At 43.2% G+C, this 17,268-nt stretch overlaps 1 protein-coding gene across 1 annotated transcript in view; it reads right to left on the bottom strand.

Annotated features, from left to right (window-relative positions):
• Positions 1-17,268, bottom strand: part of LOC114661759 (nicotinate-nucleotide pyrophosphorylase [carboxylating]-like) — a 188,100-nt gene that overhangs the window by 79,134 nt on the left and 91,698 nt on the right. The window lies entirely within an intron of this gene.

The following is a 17,268-nucleotide window of genomic DNA, read 5'->3' as shown; positions in this document are numbered from 1 at the left end:
CAACAGGGCTGCCCTACAAGACTACATGTCCCAGCATGCACTGCGGGTGTCTGTGCGTTTGTTTAAAGCAGTTGTCCTGGGGACCCACTGTAGCTGCAGGTTTTTGTTCCAACCAGATTCACAATCTGTGATAATAATCGATAACAACTGATTTCATTTAATTAGCTCGTCTTTTTTACTCTTCTCTTATTCTGCATTCAAAAAAACACAACAGTATGGTTTTTACATTTAGAAATATTTCTATTTTTTTCTAAAGCTATAAATGTTTAGCGTCCTTTTGTTGTTTTCCTATTATCTTCCCCTTTTCCTGTGTAGTTTGCTCTCTTCATTTAACCCTAATAGAGACACCAGCATAGCAGACACCCAGGATGATGAAAGCTGCAACAACTTCAGTGTCAGACCTGTTAATTAGTAAATAATCAATTAAATAACCAGACTACCTGGAAAAGCAGAATGAAAATTAAGTTAAAAAACCATTAATGACTTTGAAAAAACTGCATATTCCCCATATAACTGCTTATTACGTTTTACTAAAAATCTACTAAGCTTAGTTTGTAATTTCTACATTGACTGAACAAGGCAAAACACAGAAACTGGGCAATAACGACTCACTTAATTAGGCTAAGAGTCCAATGAAAAAAGGAAGTTGGTTGGAACAAAAACCAGCAGCCACAGTGGGTCCCCAGGACCGAGTTTGGGAACCACTGGTTTAAAGGCTCAGCCCACTGAGTTGCTTCTTCTTGTTTTTCTTCAGCTGCAGCCAAACAGAAATGAGAGGCGACGTTGGGGTCTCAGACTCCAATTAAACTCGTTATCTAATTCTGTGGCTTGTTGGTACTCCCACCATCAAAACGTTTTGTGGTCCAGAGCAGATCAACATCCCTGGGACCTTCACTTCCTTATGTTGTAAGATGGACGCTGGCTAGCTGGTCATCCGCTGGCTCGTTTTGTATCTCGTTATTGCTTGGCTGTTAATTATGACAAAAAGGAACAATTAAGGGGTCCGAGTCTTAAACAGCAAGTCAATAGCAATGAAGGCAAAAGAAGTCAGGGCTCCTCACTGATGAGCAGTTTAGCTGGAATGAAAACTTGCAGCCACTGTGGCCCCCCAGGATGGGACTTGGACACCCCTGGTGTAGGCCTTAGTGTGTGGGCGCTGCGATGTACTGGCACAGCCATGACAGGCTTCAGGCCCTCCAAGCCCCTGAATTTCAAATAGGCAGGTATGAGAATGAGATGAGGTCTGCACACGGAGAGCATGGTGGTGTAGCAGTTGGTGCTCATCCATTGTGCAGGTCAGCCTTTGTATGGAGTCTTTATCTTCACTTTTTCCTGTTTTTCTCCCACATCTTTAAAGACATGTAAGGGATTTTTATTGGTGGCATGAGTAGGGGGTAAGTGGGTACTGCAATGGACTGGTGCCCATTTTCTGCCTTGTGCCCAGTGAGGCTGGGATTGGCCCCATCCCCTCCAAGACTCTGAATTGGAATAGGCAGGAGATTAGGTAAGCACACGGACAGCATGGTGGTGTAGCAGTTGGTGCTCATCCCTTAAGGATTCCTTGCATGCCAGTCTTGGTGTGGAGTTTGCGTGTTCTCCCTGTGTCTGTGTGCATTTTTCATCATTTCTTTTAGTATTCCTCCCACATCCCCAAAGATGTGCCAGTGATTGTGATTGGTGGCCTATGTGGGTGTAGGTGTGTTAGTAAGTGGGTGCTGCAATGGACTGGTGCCCATTTTCTGTCTTGTGCCCAGCGCTGCTGGGATCAGCTCCATCCCTTCCAAGACCCTTGATATGGAATTGGCAGGTATAAGAATGAGATTAATTGAGGTAAGCCCATGGATGGCATGGTGGTGTAGCAGTTGGTGCTTATCCCTTGTGCAGGTCAGTCTTCATGTTCTCTTTTTCTTCATTTCTTCCTGTTTTCACTCCCACGTCCCTAAAGACATGCAGGAGATTTTGATTGGTGGCATGAATGGGGGGGGGGGGGGGGTAAGTGGGCACTGCAATGGGCTGGTGCCTGTTTTCTGCCTTGTGCCCGTTGTTGCTGGGATCGGCCCCAGAACCTCCAGGACGATGAACTGCAACAGGTAGGTATGAGAATGAGGTGAGATTAGGTAAGGACACGGATGGCATAGTGGTGTAGCAGTTGGTGCTCATCCCTTAAGGATTCCCTGCATGCCAGTCTTAGTGTGGAGTTTGCGTGTTCTCCCCATGTCTTTGTGCATTTTTCATCATTTCTTTTAGTATTCCTCCCACGTCCCCAAAGATGTGCCAGTGATTGTGATTGGTGGCCTATGTGGGTGTAGGTGTGTTAGTAAGTGGGCACTGCAATGGACTGGTGCCCATTTTCAGTCTTGTGCCCACCACTGCTGGGATCGGCTCCAGCCCCTCTGAGACCCTGAATTGGAATAGGCAGGCATGAGAATGAGATGAGATTAGGTAAGCACACGAAGGGCACGGTGGTGTAGCAGTTGGTACTCATCCCTTGTGCGGGTCAGCCTTTGTGTGGAGTCTTCATGTTCTCTTTTTCTTCACTTCCTCCTGTTTTCACTCCCACGTCCCTAAAGACATGCAAGGGATTTTGATTGGTGGCATGAGTGGGTGGTAAGTGGGCACTGCAGCGGACTGGTGCCCATTTTCTGCCTTGTGCCCCTCCGAGACCCTGAATTGGAACAGGCAGGTATGAGAATGAGATGAGATAAACACATGGCCAGCCTGGTGGTGCGGAGGTGGTTGCCCCGGTCTGGCATCCTGCAGCCAGTCTTTGCACATTCTCCCCATGTCTGTGCCCCTCTTTCATCAGGTACTCCAGTCTTCCTCCCACATCCCTAGAGACAATGCGGGTAATTCTAATTAAGTGACATGGCGCTCTCCTGGCTGGTTCTCATTCCTTACAGATTTTCTGCCCATTACTCCCAGTAGGCCATAAATCTCAGAGGACGAGTGGAAGACGAGGACGTGCTCAAAAAACCAAACCGAGGGGCCGAACCAGGAGAACAGCAACCCGTGATCAAAGCCAAGCATCAGAAAGAGTGCAGAGAGTTCAAAAACCAGAAAAACAAAACCAAGAAAACATTTGAAAAGGCGTGAAGGGCTTTGTGCCGTCGGAGGAGGAGGAGGAAGTGAAACCATTGAATGGCTTTTTAATCCCATTGTGTCGTGATTGACAGGGTCATGACCTCCCAGGACACGCCCACTCTGATGGTCTTGACAACAGCAGTAAACAATAGCGCCGTTAAAATGGAGGCAATAAAGTGGCCCAAAGCCAAACCAGAAGTGGCATTCGGAAGTAAATGAAACTAAAGGTCACCTTGGAGTAAAAAAAAAATAAAAAACAAAAGAGGGAAACATTTACATGAGATAACCCGACGAGGAAACATTCAAAACAGGAGACATTGCACCCAGTCTGGGTGTGCCGTTTGCATGTTCTCCCCGTGTCTGTGTGCCTTTTTCCTTCAGTTCCTCCGGTTTTTCCTCCCACATCCCAATAGACCTGCAGGTTGTATTTGTTGGTGAAGGTGTTAGAGAATGGGCACTGCAAAGGGCTGATGCCCGTTTTCTGCCTTGTGCCCAGTTCTACTGGGGTAGATTTCAGCCCCCAAAAGACCCTGACTTGCAATAGGCAGATCTGAGATGGGGCGGCACGGTGGCGCAGTGGTAGCACTGCTGTCTCACTGTTAGGAGACCCGGGTTCGCTTCCCAGGTCCTCCCTGGTTTCCTCTGCAGGAGGTGGATTGGCGACTCTAAATTGGCCCTAGTGTGTGCTTGGTGTGTGGGTGTGTTTGTGTGTGTCCTGCGGTGGGTTGGCACCCTGCCCGGGATTGGTTCCTGCCTTGTGCCCTGTGTTGGCGGGGATTGGTTCCAGCAGACCCCCGTGACCCTGTGTTCGGATTCAGCGGGTTGGAAAATGGATGGATGGATGGATGGAGGTCTGAGATGAGATGAATGCCTGGGGCGACATGGTGGTGCAGTGGTGGTTTCTGCAGTGTCCTGGGCTGATATCCCTCACCTGGTCCTTGTGTGGACTCTGCATGTTCTCCTCGTGTTCTTCTTATGCACTCTGGTTTTGACTTCCACATCCCCACAGATGTTTGTGTTAAGAGGGTTGGTCATTTTGAAATAGTCGGTGTGGACCCTGTGATGAGCCAGCCCCCTGACCAGAGTCACTGTCTGCCTCATGTCCAAAGCTACAGGGATAAACTCCTGAACCCCCCCCCCCACCATGATCCTGAATTGGGGTCTTGGACCGGACAGAAGCTTGCTTGTCAGGCACAAAGATAAAAAGGTGGCAGCTGTCGGGCAAAAACTAAAATGGCAAAGTCCTTGGAGAGCCTCATCCTCCTCCTCTTCCTCTGCGTGTGGACAGTCAAGTGACTCCTCTTTCCTGTCGTTGTGGATTTTTTAAAATGTGAACCAGACAGGGTGGTATGAGAAGTGGAGTCACTGCTCCATATCTGGGATTTGATCAATCGTGGCAATGGGCAAAAAATGAAAATAGGGGACTGTGTCACTCTCAAATCATTCCCCTGGTGTCCCCGTAAATGTCTTCCCCATGAGAAACACACATGTTTGAAAATGATGTACAGTACACACATGTCATCAGTATGAGCCACCTGGCAGGAACCAACCCTGGATGAGATGCCAGCTGCAACACAGGAACTAACCCTGGATGTGATGCCAGCTGTCACACAGGAACCAACTCTGGATGAGATGCCAGCTGAAACACAGGAACCAACCCTGGATGTGATGCCAGCTGCAACACAGGAACCAATCCTGGATGAGATGCCAGCTGAAACATAGGAAACAACCCTGGATGAGATGCCAGCTGCAACAAAAGAACCAATCCTGGATGAGATGCCAACTGCAACATAAGAACTAACCCTGGATGAGATGCCAGCTGCAACACATGAACCAACCCTGGATGTGATGCCAGCTGCAACACAGGAACCAATCCTGGATGAGATGCCAGCTGCAACAAAAGAACCAATCCTGGATGAGATGCCAGCTGAAACACAGGAACCAACCCTGGATGAGATGCCAGCTGCAACACAGGAATTAACCCTGGATATGATGTCAGCTGCAACACAGGAACTAACCCTGGATGAGATGCCAGGCCATCACAACACACACAACCACAATGATTCTCACCAGCCACCCCAGCTATGGATTCAACTAAACTTGATTTCTGCAGTGCCTTAAATGCCAGCAGCCTCCATGTTGAGAAGTAACCTCAGGAATACGCAGGTGGATAAGCCTATGGGGTCCTGGACGATGGACTCGCCGACCACAGCTTATGAGGGGTATGTGAGCGACACCAGAGCACCACAAGGGACAGTTCTGTCAGATTTGTGCAGGCAATGACACCCTTATAAAACCAATAGGCATCTTCAGCAAAAATGGAGTTTTTGTGCAGGCCACATCAACCGACACCCCTCATAAAACAGGACACGAGGGGGTCAAAGTAACTCCGTTTCACAAAACGCAGAAAAAAAATGGGGGTAATGTCAGCATGTGGAGTCTCGTTTTACGCCATTTCGAGGTCACTGAGCACTGCATCATGTTTTGAATATCTGATTCTTTACCGGTGGTCCCACCCCCCTAAGAGCCCCTCCCAGAAGGTTCAAAATGACCAGTTTCAATACTAAGCGTATGTGGTATCGTTTCAGACTATTTCAAGGTCTCAGATTCCGAATTTGAGGTTATTTTTGATTTTTGATCCTTCATTTTGGGCCAAATGGACCTCCACCACAGGGTGAAGCCTGACCAGTGTCTGATACAGGTCTCCTAACTAATAATAATAATACTTCTTTATATTTATATAGTGCTTTTATACTCAAAGCGCTCTCCACACAGGGAGGACCCAGGAAGCGAACCCAGGTCTCCTAACTGTGAGGCAGCAGCACTACCCACTGCGCCACCGTGCCATCCACGTTTGGATCCCTCCGCTTTTATTCAGTTTTGTTATGTCGCATCCTTACATTCAAGTCATTTTAATCCATTGGTGTTTCCTTCATTAAGCAACACGAATGACAACACGGAAACGGGAATTCATAACCACCGTGTGAATGGCTTGTCCGAAATAACGGGATTATCTGTAAACCTGAGCTGTTCTCCGTGCCACGGGTATCAGTCACCACTGCTCAGTTTATTCCCAGTGCCTTTGCTATTTAACTAGAGTAATTCAATGTAGTAAAACTCACAGTCAACATTTATGTTCTGTCAAATAAATCTATTTCAAGTTAGCTTGGGTGGAGGTCCCCGTGTTAAGGCGCAGGACGTCACTTTACCTCCCACTCGGACTTGTTTGGAGACCCCCACACCGGTTAACTGTGGAGCCCATGCATGCCACAAGGCATGTGCTGAGTAAAAATAGAAGTCAAGAAGCAGTATACCCCCCCCCCCCCCCCCCCACAGACCCCCTCCCGCGCCCACCACCACCAGCACCACCAGGCTGTCATGTGCTGACCTGGCATCAGTTAAACTCGACCCGCTGAGCCCTCACATCTGTTGTCTAAAGCGGGCCCTTCAGTCACCGCTGAGCGTTCGCCTGTCCATCTTCTGCATTTGTTTTATTCCGTTAGTTTGGTGGGCAGCTGCCGGAGTTTAACGGCTTAGCGTCACACCGGACCCCCTAGCTGCCTTTCAGTGAGATGGCAGGTTTTTTTTATTTTTTGTTTCTCCGCTTTCACAGTGTGTGGTATTGGGGTATGATTAGACTTTATTGCTCCCCTTATAACTGTGGGGGGGTCTGTGTGTCCCCTAATTCCGTTCTGTTGCTGTCACAATGGCTGTGCTGTCTCAGCTTATAAATGAAGAGCAGGCGCTCTTTGACGCAGCGACGGCTCTGCCAGCCAGCAGGTCTTCTATCCCCCTCAGACAGGAGGCTGGATTTTGTTGTCCCCCCCTGAACCCCCTACACACACACACACACACACACACACACACACACACACACACACACACACACACACACACACACACACACACCCTCCCCCCGGCCATGTTACTTTAGATCTGGTTTTTGAGGCACGTTCTTCATGTCAGGTTACGACTTGCGATTTGCCCGACGGGACTTCGTGTCGAAGCACAAGAGTGCGGGATTCTGAATTGTTCTTGGATTTGCAAAACGACGGAAAAATGACTACCCGCCCGTGTGGGGCTCATTTACAGGAACGCTCTCCAGTTCCTGCTTATAAGGAAACTGTTTGTCGTCTCGAAGTTGGGTTTTCCCCGCCGCCGAAGTTGTCTGGTGCAGTTCCACTTGCGCTCAGCAGATGGAGACAGATTGGCAGATCTCATTATGGGAAAGAAAGAAAGAAAGAAAGAAAGAAAGAAAGAAAGAAAGAAAGAAAGAAAGAAAGAAAGAAAGAAAGAAAGAAAGAAAGAAAGAAAGAAAGGTGATGCCAGCTATTCTTGTGCCAGTCCGCTCACCACACATTATCTATTAGGTGTTCAAGCGGTGAAGGAGACAGAGATGGGGTTCAGGGGGGGGGGGTTAGGGGTCCAGACTGATCTCTAAATTAACCAGGACATTGGGGTACACCTTACTCTTTTTAAAGCATACCCAGGGAACTTCTAATACCACAGAGAGTCAGGACAACCTGTCTTACATTTGGTGCCAATTCTTACAGCACAGTATCCCCCAGTCATTGTACTTGACCACCAACACCTCTTCCAGTAGCAACCCTGCCTAATTCTGGTTGGCACCCACATCCAAATTCTGGGCACAAACTTAACTTGAGGTGGATCACCTGCTCTGAAGCGCCGGTGGAGTGGCTGCAAAGAAAGAAAGAAAGAAAGATAGAAAGAAAGAAAGAAAGAAAGAAAGAAAGAAAGAAAGAAAGAAAGAAAGAAAGAAAGAAGCAGATAAACATGAGAACAACTGGGATGAGAACAGGCTTCTCAGCCCAACAAGCTCATCCAACATCAAGTTGAGATTTTGAAGGCCCTGCTCTCTAATATGGCTGTTTAGTCAGAATCTGACATGTAGCATTGTTCCTGATAGCAGACTAACAGACGGCTGCGTTATTTCTTCCATCTTCTGCCTAGTTACCTTAGGATACTGGTGAGCACCGGCCCTCCCATCTTGATTGACTTTCATTGTCTCATGGCAGTGTTTTTAAGAGACCCAGTGGGCACCAAAACCTCTTTGAGAATCTCCGGGGGTGGGGGGTGGGGGGGCACCAGTTCATTCAACCGTTGACAAATCCATGCATTCAAATGTCATTTTAAAGGAGAGTACCACCAGTAAATTGTTTCCACATCATGCACCAAGAAGAACGATGGACCTGCTGATCAGCCCCCTCAAAGTAAAGTTGCAGTGGTGTGAGGACCCCAAAATGGCCAGAAAAGCAGGTCAGAATTGGGGGGGGGGGGGGTGCACACAAAGGCAGCATGAGATTCTGGTTGACTTTGGTCTACACCAACTCCATTGTGAGTTTATAATTCAATATTCTTAATTGTCCCATTTATATCACAAATGCTCATCTAGAGAAGGGATGACCGTGAACCCCTGGCTAGTATCGTAAACTTGGAGTTCCTAAGCACACAGAGTTAAAGAAAATAACTCAAAATGCCCACTAGATGGGGCACAAAAAGGATAAACACAGAATCTTTATAAATAAAAAAGAGTTATCTTCAACAAAAATAAACTCAGAGGGTCACAAGGCTAAAGGAGTTACCTGAAATAATAATAATAAAAAAAAGGCAATCTATCGGTGTCCTAATATTCAAACCCAAGGAAAAGCGGATAAGGTCAAACCACGCGAAACGTTTGGAAAAGCAGAGAAAAATGGCAAAAGAAAACTCACCAATGGCAGCACAATCAATGAACCGAAAAAAGAAATGGATAAACTGGCAGTGCAGTTGGAGGAATTGGTCCAAAGATCTGAGAGCTGGTGTGACTCCAGCAGTCATGGGTTTAAGAACAAACGCCCACCATAGATCTGGAGCGGTGGGTGCGGGGGTCCCAAAAGGGGTGTCATTGTTCTTCAGGGTGCTCATCCTGGAAGAAGAAGAAGAAAAAGAAGAGAGGTTAGCGCCTGTGCTTCAACATGTCCCATCCCCAGCACATTGTCCTGTTTGGAGTCCTCAACGCACTCCTACAATGCACATATTTTAAAGCTTTCATAAACTGACTTTTCTTTCTGTGATGAAATATTTATTAGAGTTTAAACAACCAACCATAAGCAACAGAAACAAAAAATTGTCACCAGGTGTCTCATAAAATAAAGAAGACATCAAGAAGGACCGCAAATTAACACTCAACTCCAGCCTTGTGACCCTCTGAGTTTATTTTTGTTGAAGATAACTCTTTTTTGTTTATAAAGATTCTGTGTTTATCCTTTTTGTGCCCCGTCTAGTGGGCATTTTGAGTTATTTTCTTTAACTCTGTGTGCTTAGGAACTCCAAGTTTACGATACTAGCCAGGGGTTCACGGTCATCCCTTCTCTAGATGAGCATTTGTGATATAAATGGGACAATTAAGAATATTGAATTATAAACTCACAATGGAGTTGGTGTAGACCAGGAATGTAAAATACTAGGGAAAGAAACAGAGAGAGTGTCGAGTATAAGGCCCAGTGACCACACCAAGGGAACCAGTAACGGGTGGCATGGAGGCTGGCACAGAGGAGGGTCTTGAGGGGGACGATAGAAGGATACAGAAAGACGGGAGGGAAGAGCTGAAGAGAGGGGCTTTGGTGTTCTGTTAAGGAGTGAACCGCCACTGAAGGCTTCAACGCTTTCATATTCTACAAGAATACGGTTAAATAACTAAAATAAAAGAATAAAAATAAATAATAAGAGACAATAAAGAACCGTTGACTCACTCACTCACCTTATCAATCATCACAATGTATACATCAGCCCACTGAGCGCCGAGCTTTCCAGTGGGCATCACCTTTCATAATTACTCACAGATTGTATATAGTGCCTTTCACAGCAGCTAGCATTTTCCTTATTTTATATTCTATCTATCTATCTATCTATCTATCTATCTATCTATCTATCTATCTATCTATCTATCTATCTATCTATCTATCTATCTATCTATCTATCACATAGTGCCTTTAATTTTCTTCATATCCTCTATGTATATATCATAGAGTTCCTCTATCTGTTTATCCCTTTGAGGCACCTTTCAGATCTCTACTGTGCCCATCTTTCTTTCTTTCTTTCTTTCTTTCTTTCTTTCTTTCTTTCTTTCTTTCTTTCTTTCTTTCTTTCTTTCTTTCTTTCTTGGCTCCCTCCCATCAGCTTATTCCAAGTTTCCCTGTGCAGTGCCACTAACTCAAGGACTATGACAGAAGAAACCTTAAGGGTGACACAGGGCCCGCCATCTGTGTCGCAGCGATGAGAGAGGGTCTTGCTATTTCTGGCCATCTTCAGTAAACGCTCTTTCCAGCTGTCCATCTCTTCAAATCCCCTGACACGCCGCTGGTGGGACATGCAGCGTCTTCTGTCAAGGGGGGTCGGGACCTGCTGCATGCCACCAACAGTGAAGAAGAAAGAAGGAGACACATGGGAGAAGAGAGGAAGGAGAAAAGGCTATTTAAGGGAAATTGCACTACAGACACATACAAATACGACCCCGCTACTGTATATTTAAAACAAAGTAAAAATAGCAAGTTTCTTGAAATGGGGTTTAGAAGGAAGAGGAAATTATAATACACCATAAAAGTAAAAAATCCAAAATCGTCATTATACTTGAGTGTATCAGCCCTGATTTGAATAAAAGAAGACAGTCAATTGAAAATGAAGGAGGAACATCCATTTGATTGAGCACAAAACATTCTGAAATGTGTCTCCGGTGTTGAGAGACTAGGGTTTATTTGTTTATTTGTTTGTTTTATGATTACTTCTTTTTTATTTGAAGAGTACAGCACATTATTTAATTTGTTAAGGGGCAGTTAGACAGAATTTAGTGTGGCTAAAATATTATACAGGATCAGACTGTGAAGCCAATTACATTTATTTAACTGTTTGACTGTCTAACCTGTTGGGGCTGTAACTACAGAAATGATGGAATAAAAGTAAATAAATAAAAAAAGAGAATGTAGTCACCGTGAGCGGGCACAACAGTACACTAAATACAGAGGACGGCTTCTGTTCTGGGCACCACAGTATGTTAAATAAAGTTTACACTTTCTGTTTCTCTGCCGGAGGTGATGTGTTTGTGGTGCCTCAGCACTGAGTGTGGATGTGCGCTTGAGCAGGCCCTGTGATGGACTGGCGCCCCCCTTGTGCCCAGTGCTGCGGGCATCAGCTCCGGCGTCCCAGGAACCATTAGACTAGACAGACATGAGAATGTTACGTGACATTATGTTATGTCAGGTCACGTCACGTTACGCTACATTATGTTACATTACATTATATTATGTTATGTTACATTATAGTAAATTATGTTACATTATGTTACGTTATGTTATGTTATGTCATGTAATTTTACATTACATTATATTACGTTATGTCATGTTACGTTACGTTATGTTATGTCATGTAATTTTACGTTACATTATATTACGTTATGTCATGTTACATTACGTTATGTTACATTATATTGTGTTATATTATGTTACGTTACATTATTTTATGTTACGTTATATTATGTTATGTTATGTTACGTTATATTATGTTACGTTATGTTACGTTATGTTATGTCATGTAATTTTATGTTACATTATATTACGTTATGTCATGTTACGTTATGTTATGTTACATTATATTGTGTTATATTATGTTACGTTACATTATTTTATGTTACATTATATTATGTTACGTTATGTTACGTTATATTATGTTACGTTATGTTACGTTATGTTATGTCATGTAATTTTATGTTACATTATATTACGTTATGTCATGTTACGTTATGTTATGTTACATTATGTTATGTTACGTTATGTTATGTTACATTATATTACGTTACGTTACGTTATGTTACATTATGTCATGTTACGTTATGTTACGGTATGTTATGTTACATTACATTACGTTATGTTACGTTATGTCATGTTATCTTTATGTTACGTTATATTATGTTTTGTTATGTTTTGTTACATTTTGTTACATTACTTTATGTTACGTTATGTTATATTACGTTACGTTACATTATGTTATGTTACATTATAGTACATTATGTTACGTTATGTTACGTTATGTTATGTTATGTCATGTACTTTTACATTACATTATATTACGTTATGTCATGTTATGTTACGTTATGTTACGTTATGTTATGTCATGTAATTTTACGTTACATTATATTACGTTATGTCATGTTACGTTACGTTATGTTATGTTGTGTTATATTATGTTACGTTACATTATTTTATGTTACGTTATATTATGTTACATTATGTTACGTTATGTTATGTCATGTAATTTTATGTTACATTATATTATGTTATGTCATGTTACGTTACGTTATGTTACATTATGTTATGTTATATTATGTTACGTTACATTATTTTATGTTTAGTTATATTATGTTACGTTATGTTATGTTTTTTTACATTACGTTACATTACATTATGTTATGTTACATTATATTACGTTACGTTATGTTGCGTTATGTCATGTTACGTTATGTTACGGTATGTTATGTTACATTACGTTACGTTATGTTACGTTATGTCATGTTATCTTTATGTTACGTTATATTATGTTTTGTTATGTTTTGTTACATTTTGTTACATTACTTTATGTTACGTTATGTTATATTACGTTACGTTACATTATGTTATGTTACATTATATTACGTTACGTTATGTTATGTTACATTATGATATGTCATATCATGTCATGTTACGTTACATTATATTACGTTATGTCATGTTACATTATGTTATGTTTTGTTATGTTACGTTGCGTTACGTTTCGTTATGTTATGTTATGTTATATTATGTTACATTATGTTATGTTATATTACGTTACGTTATGTTATGTTATGTTACATTACGTTACGTTATGTTACGTTATGTCATGTTACTTTACATTACTTTACGTTTTATTACATTTTGTTACGTTACGTTATGTATATTACGTTACATTATATTATGTTATGTTGTGTTACATTTCGTTATATTATGTTATGTTACATTTTGTTACATTATGTTCTTATAATATGTTACATTATATTATGTTATGTTATGTTGCATTTCGTTACGTTATATTACGTTATGTTATGTTATGTTACATTACGTTATGCTATATTATGTTACATTATATTAAGTAATGCTATGTTACGTTACGTTACGTTATGTTATACTAATGTTAGACCCATATACACTCTTCAAAATGAAAGTGCCAAAGAGGTTCTTCAGTACAATGCTTCGGGGAGCACTGTCTGGCTCCCAAAAGAAGTATCTATATGAAGGTTCAAGAACAAACTTTTATTTATTTCGATCCATAATGTCAGGGCCGTCTTACCAGCATCATAGGCCCCCCTGGTAAGCTAATGCACTCGGGCTCCCATTTTGACAGTAAAACAGAAACGTAGACAGGCATCAGAAACATTGTGGGCCCCTGTGTTCCCAGATCCCCCGGCCAGTGCCCGCTGTGCCCATAGGTTAAGCTGGCCCTACATATCGGGCTCGGCTCCATAGAAAGCGATAAATAGGTGATAACAGATTTGTGTGATGGGTACGGCTTTCTGATTTGAAGAGGACTCCCTTGGCACACAGTCACACAGCCTCAAGTCAGGTTTTCTTAACCTGGTCACATCTTGCTAGTCAGCCTAGAAGACAGTAAAGATTTCAGTTCTGTCCACATATTTGGAAACTCTTCAAAGCTCAAAGACCCAACTTTATATTTCAAGCTCCCTTCCCAGAATGAAACTTTTCCTTGCCAAGCAAAGGCCCAACACAACCCAGTAAAGTGCCAGTTCAGAGCCATTCTCTTCAAGAGTGTAGGCGCCAAACACGGGGGTGTCGTCAAATTTTGAATTTCCCTGAAGGAAAGTTTAATTGATATAAACCACTAAAACCAAATATAAACTGAAAGCGTTTTCTTCTATAATTCACAAATGTATCAACAATATGCATTTACTGTGAATGTGGTAAATGAAACGTAATTTGAATTAATGTTATTATTCTTCAGTCACTGCTTTGGAAGTTGATGCAGTTCAATTAAGTCAATATCAATTATTACATATACATGAACGTTGACTGTTAATAATTGAAACCCCCCCGCCCCCCATCCACCAGATCCATCCATTTTCGAACCTTCATACACTTGTGAGTCGTTGGCCCAAATTCCATCATATGTCTTTACGTTATTGAGTGATATGACTGAAGTTTATGGTTTTGTTGAAACGTTGCTTAGAAACAAAAATAAACTTCTTTCCCACTCCTGATGTTCTGAAATTCGAGTTCTGAAATCGTTAAAAATAAAGTTAGTCATAAATAAAGTTAACATTAGGATTAAAGACAACTGGTCTAAATGCACAACAGATAAGCAAATATGAATGCCACTGTAAGCATAACCCCTTAATCCCCCATTTTGAGTGAACCTCACCAAGTGTATTTGTATATAAAGGCGTCCACACCTCCCAAATATCCACTTTTAAAGATTCCTTTGGACACGCGGGGTCACCTTCTGTATTGAGTTTTATTTGGATTCCCTCCAACAGAGGCGCCCAGATAAGGTTAACTGGCAATTCCAGATCTGGACCCCCCAAATTGACCCCGTGTTTGTCTGAGTGTGGTTGTGTTTCTGACTGGACCCTCACATGCCCCACATTGCCAGGATGGACTCCCCTCCCCTGAGCCCACCTAAATTAAACTAAGCAGATCTGAGATTCTAACAACATGGACGGCACGCTAGTTGGTGGTGCAACACCGGCCCAGTGGTGGGGTACCCTGCAACTATCTGACCGACTAAATGAATACATTAGTTAGTTTATTACCAACGCAAGGTTAGGTTTAATGAGTTAAAGGTTCAGTACTAAACTCTTTTAATTTCCAATAATATTTTATTACGCTGAAATCATAACTTCACTCCTACAGTAAGCATACCAGAAGCATCAAAGCATTACTCTGATCTCTCTAAAATGGCCGCCTTTTTTTCCCTTCCCTCACTCCCTCCACCTGCTTAATCCATTTGGGGATCTCTGAGACCCCGACACCTTTTCAGGCTGCTCTAAGTGTGGGACAGAAGCCTCAGGGGCTGACAGTGCCCCCCATGTGCACCAATCCCATCCATCCGTGGCTCAAGGGGACGCTGCAGCAGAGCAATCCTGGGACAGGCATCTGCCCATCACAGGGACACACACACATGGGTGGGAAGAAATCCCAGCAAACCCACCCAGACACAGGGAGAACCTGAAGCTTCAACCCCAGTGTCCGGAGGTGCCACCGTGCCACTCACTAACCAACTAATGTTACCCAAGCTCAAACTGAACCAGCTTGCCATCGGCATGGGGGCAAACTGAGCAATCCGATGCAGTTTGTCACCAGTCATCAAGATACCCCTTTCCAGGGACAGAGGCCTTGTCACCTCCAACTGACTTGAAGTGTTTGTGTCACCAAATGAGGGACCACCATTTCTATAAATAAAAGTCAAAATGCCTCCACTTCTTTGTTTCAACTTTGGATCTTTCATGCTGTGTGTTTAGAGAGCCCACTTGGAAATCAAGACTGGGATTACACATTCCAGGTGTTAGGAGGGGCAGCTGCGTTTGGGGGGCTCGTGATCCGCACTTGAGTGACCTGCACGTTTACACGCACATCAAGAGCTCTGGAATCGTGCAGCCATTTAAGAGAAACTCGTACAAATGAAACCTTTTTAAATGTTAAACTAATCCCACACCCGAAGCACCTTTGAAAATGAGAAGCAACGTGTTTATGAAAAGCGCGTCATGTCGGCTCGCGAAGGGGGAGCCACGGCATCGCGCAGCAGCCTCACCGACCCACCATCTTGGCGATGTCCGAGTGCCACGTGCACGCTCTCCTCGGGTTTGCCTGAGCCTGCTTTTACTCCCAAGCCCCCCGCAAGAAGTTCCGTGGAGGTTAATCGGCCCCGGTGTGTGTGAACGAACTCCGCGATCGACATGGCGTCCTGACCGGGATCGGGGCGGGCTTCGTGCACAGCCAAGGCTGGATGAACCATTAAGCAAAATAAGGCCGTGATTAGGGCATCAAGGGAATGGGGGCAACTCAGACATTTACCAGGGACAATATGGAGCAAAACTGAACCACGTTACACAAAAGGGGCTCCCAGAAATGAAAAAAAAAACAAACATAATATAGAATAAAAATACTATAATAATAATAATAATAATGTATATTAATCTTAGGAATACAACAAAATTAGAGTCTGGTAATCGTGCTGGCCATGTCACCTGTCCAGTTCAGTGGACAACTGAGAGCGAGTGTAGCTCATATGGGGGCACCACAAGCTTTAAAGTGCTTAGGGGTACTAAGGGTCTTAATCAGGCCCTGCGCTCAGTGCTGCTGGGATAGGAGAATGTCCTCCCCCACACTAGGCGACTCTTCAGTTACACCTGGGGGGGTAAACGTTAACATTATACAAAGATATTGTCTGTCTGTATACCTGCATTGTTATCACTCTTTAATTTAATATTGTTATTATCAGTATGCTGCTGCTGGAGTATGTGAATTAATAAAGTATCTATCTATCTATCTATCTATCTATCTATCTATCTATCTATCTATCTATTATATAGTGCCTTACAATCTATCTATTTATCTATCTATCTATGAGAATGTCATGTCATGTTATCACCCGGCGACAGGCTGGCGTCCAGTCCAGGGGTTGTGCCCTCATCCTTGCTGTGATTGGTTGCAGCTTCTCCGAGACCCCGCTCAGGTTAAGACGTCGTGTGGATGGATGGATGGACGTTATGTTCTGTGTTGTGTTGTTTCCAGAACAAAAGTGAAAGATGAACCCCGTACTGCATGGTTTGCATTTTCAAATGCTTTCAAAATAAACACGTGCGCAATTCGTGAATCAACGGCACCTCGGGACTGAGATAATAGCAGGGGCCAAAGCACAAGAACTGCGCGACGACGAGTGAGCGCTGAACAAAAATCTTACAACCTTCCTTGAAATGTGTTAGGTGTGATTTTCCATGACAATAAAAGAAGTCTAAAGAAAACAATTCAGTCGGCCGCTAAGGGAATAAAGGAAAGTATCCTCACCAGAATACGATAAAGCGAATTTGAATGAACTCGATGACTGTGATCTACGAAGTAACTCAATCCTCTTATCTGTCTGTGGCAAAATGTGAAAATAACGTTTAGG

This window comes from Erpetoichthys calabaricus, chromosome 12 (genome assembly GCF_900747795.2).
Source record: "Erpetoichthys calabaricus chromosome 12, fErpCal1.3, whole genome shotgun sequence".
Taxonomy (NCBI): domain Eukaryota; kingdom Metazoa; phylum Chordata; class Cladistia; order Polypteriformes; family Polypteridae; genus Erpetoichthys; species Erpetoichthys calabaricus.
This window is presented reverse-complemented; position numbering and strand designations above follow the sequence as displayed.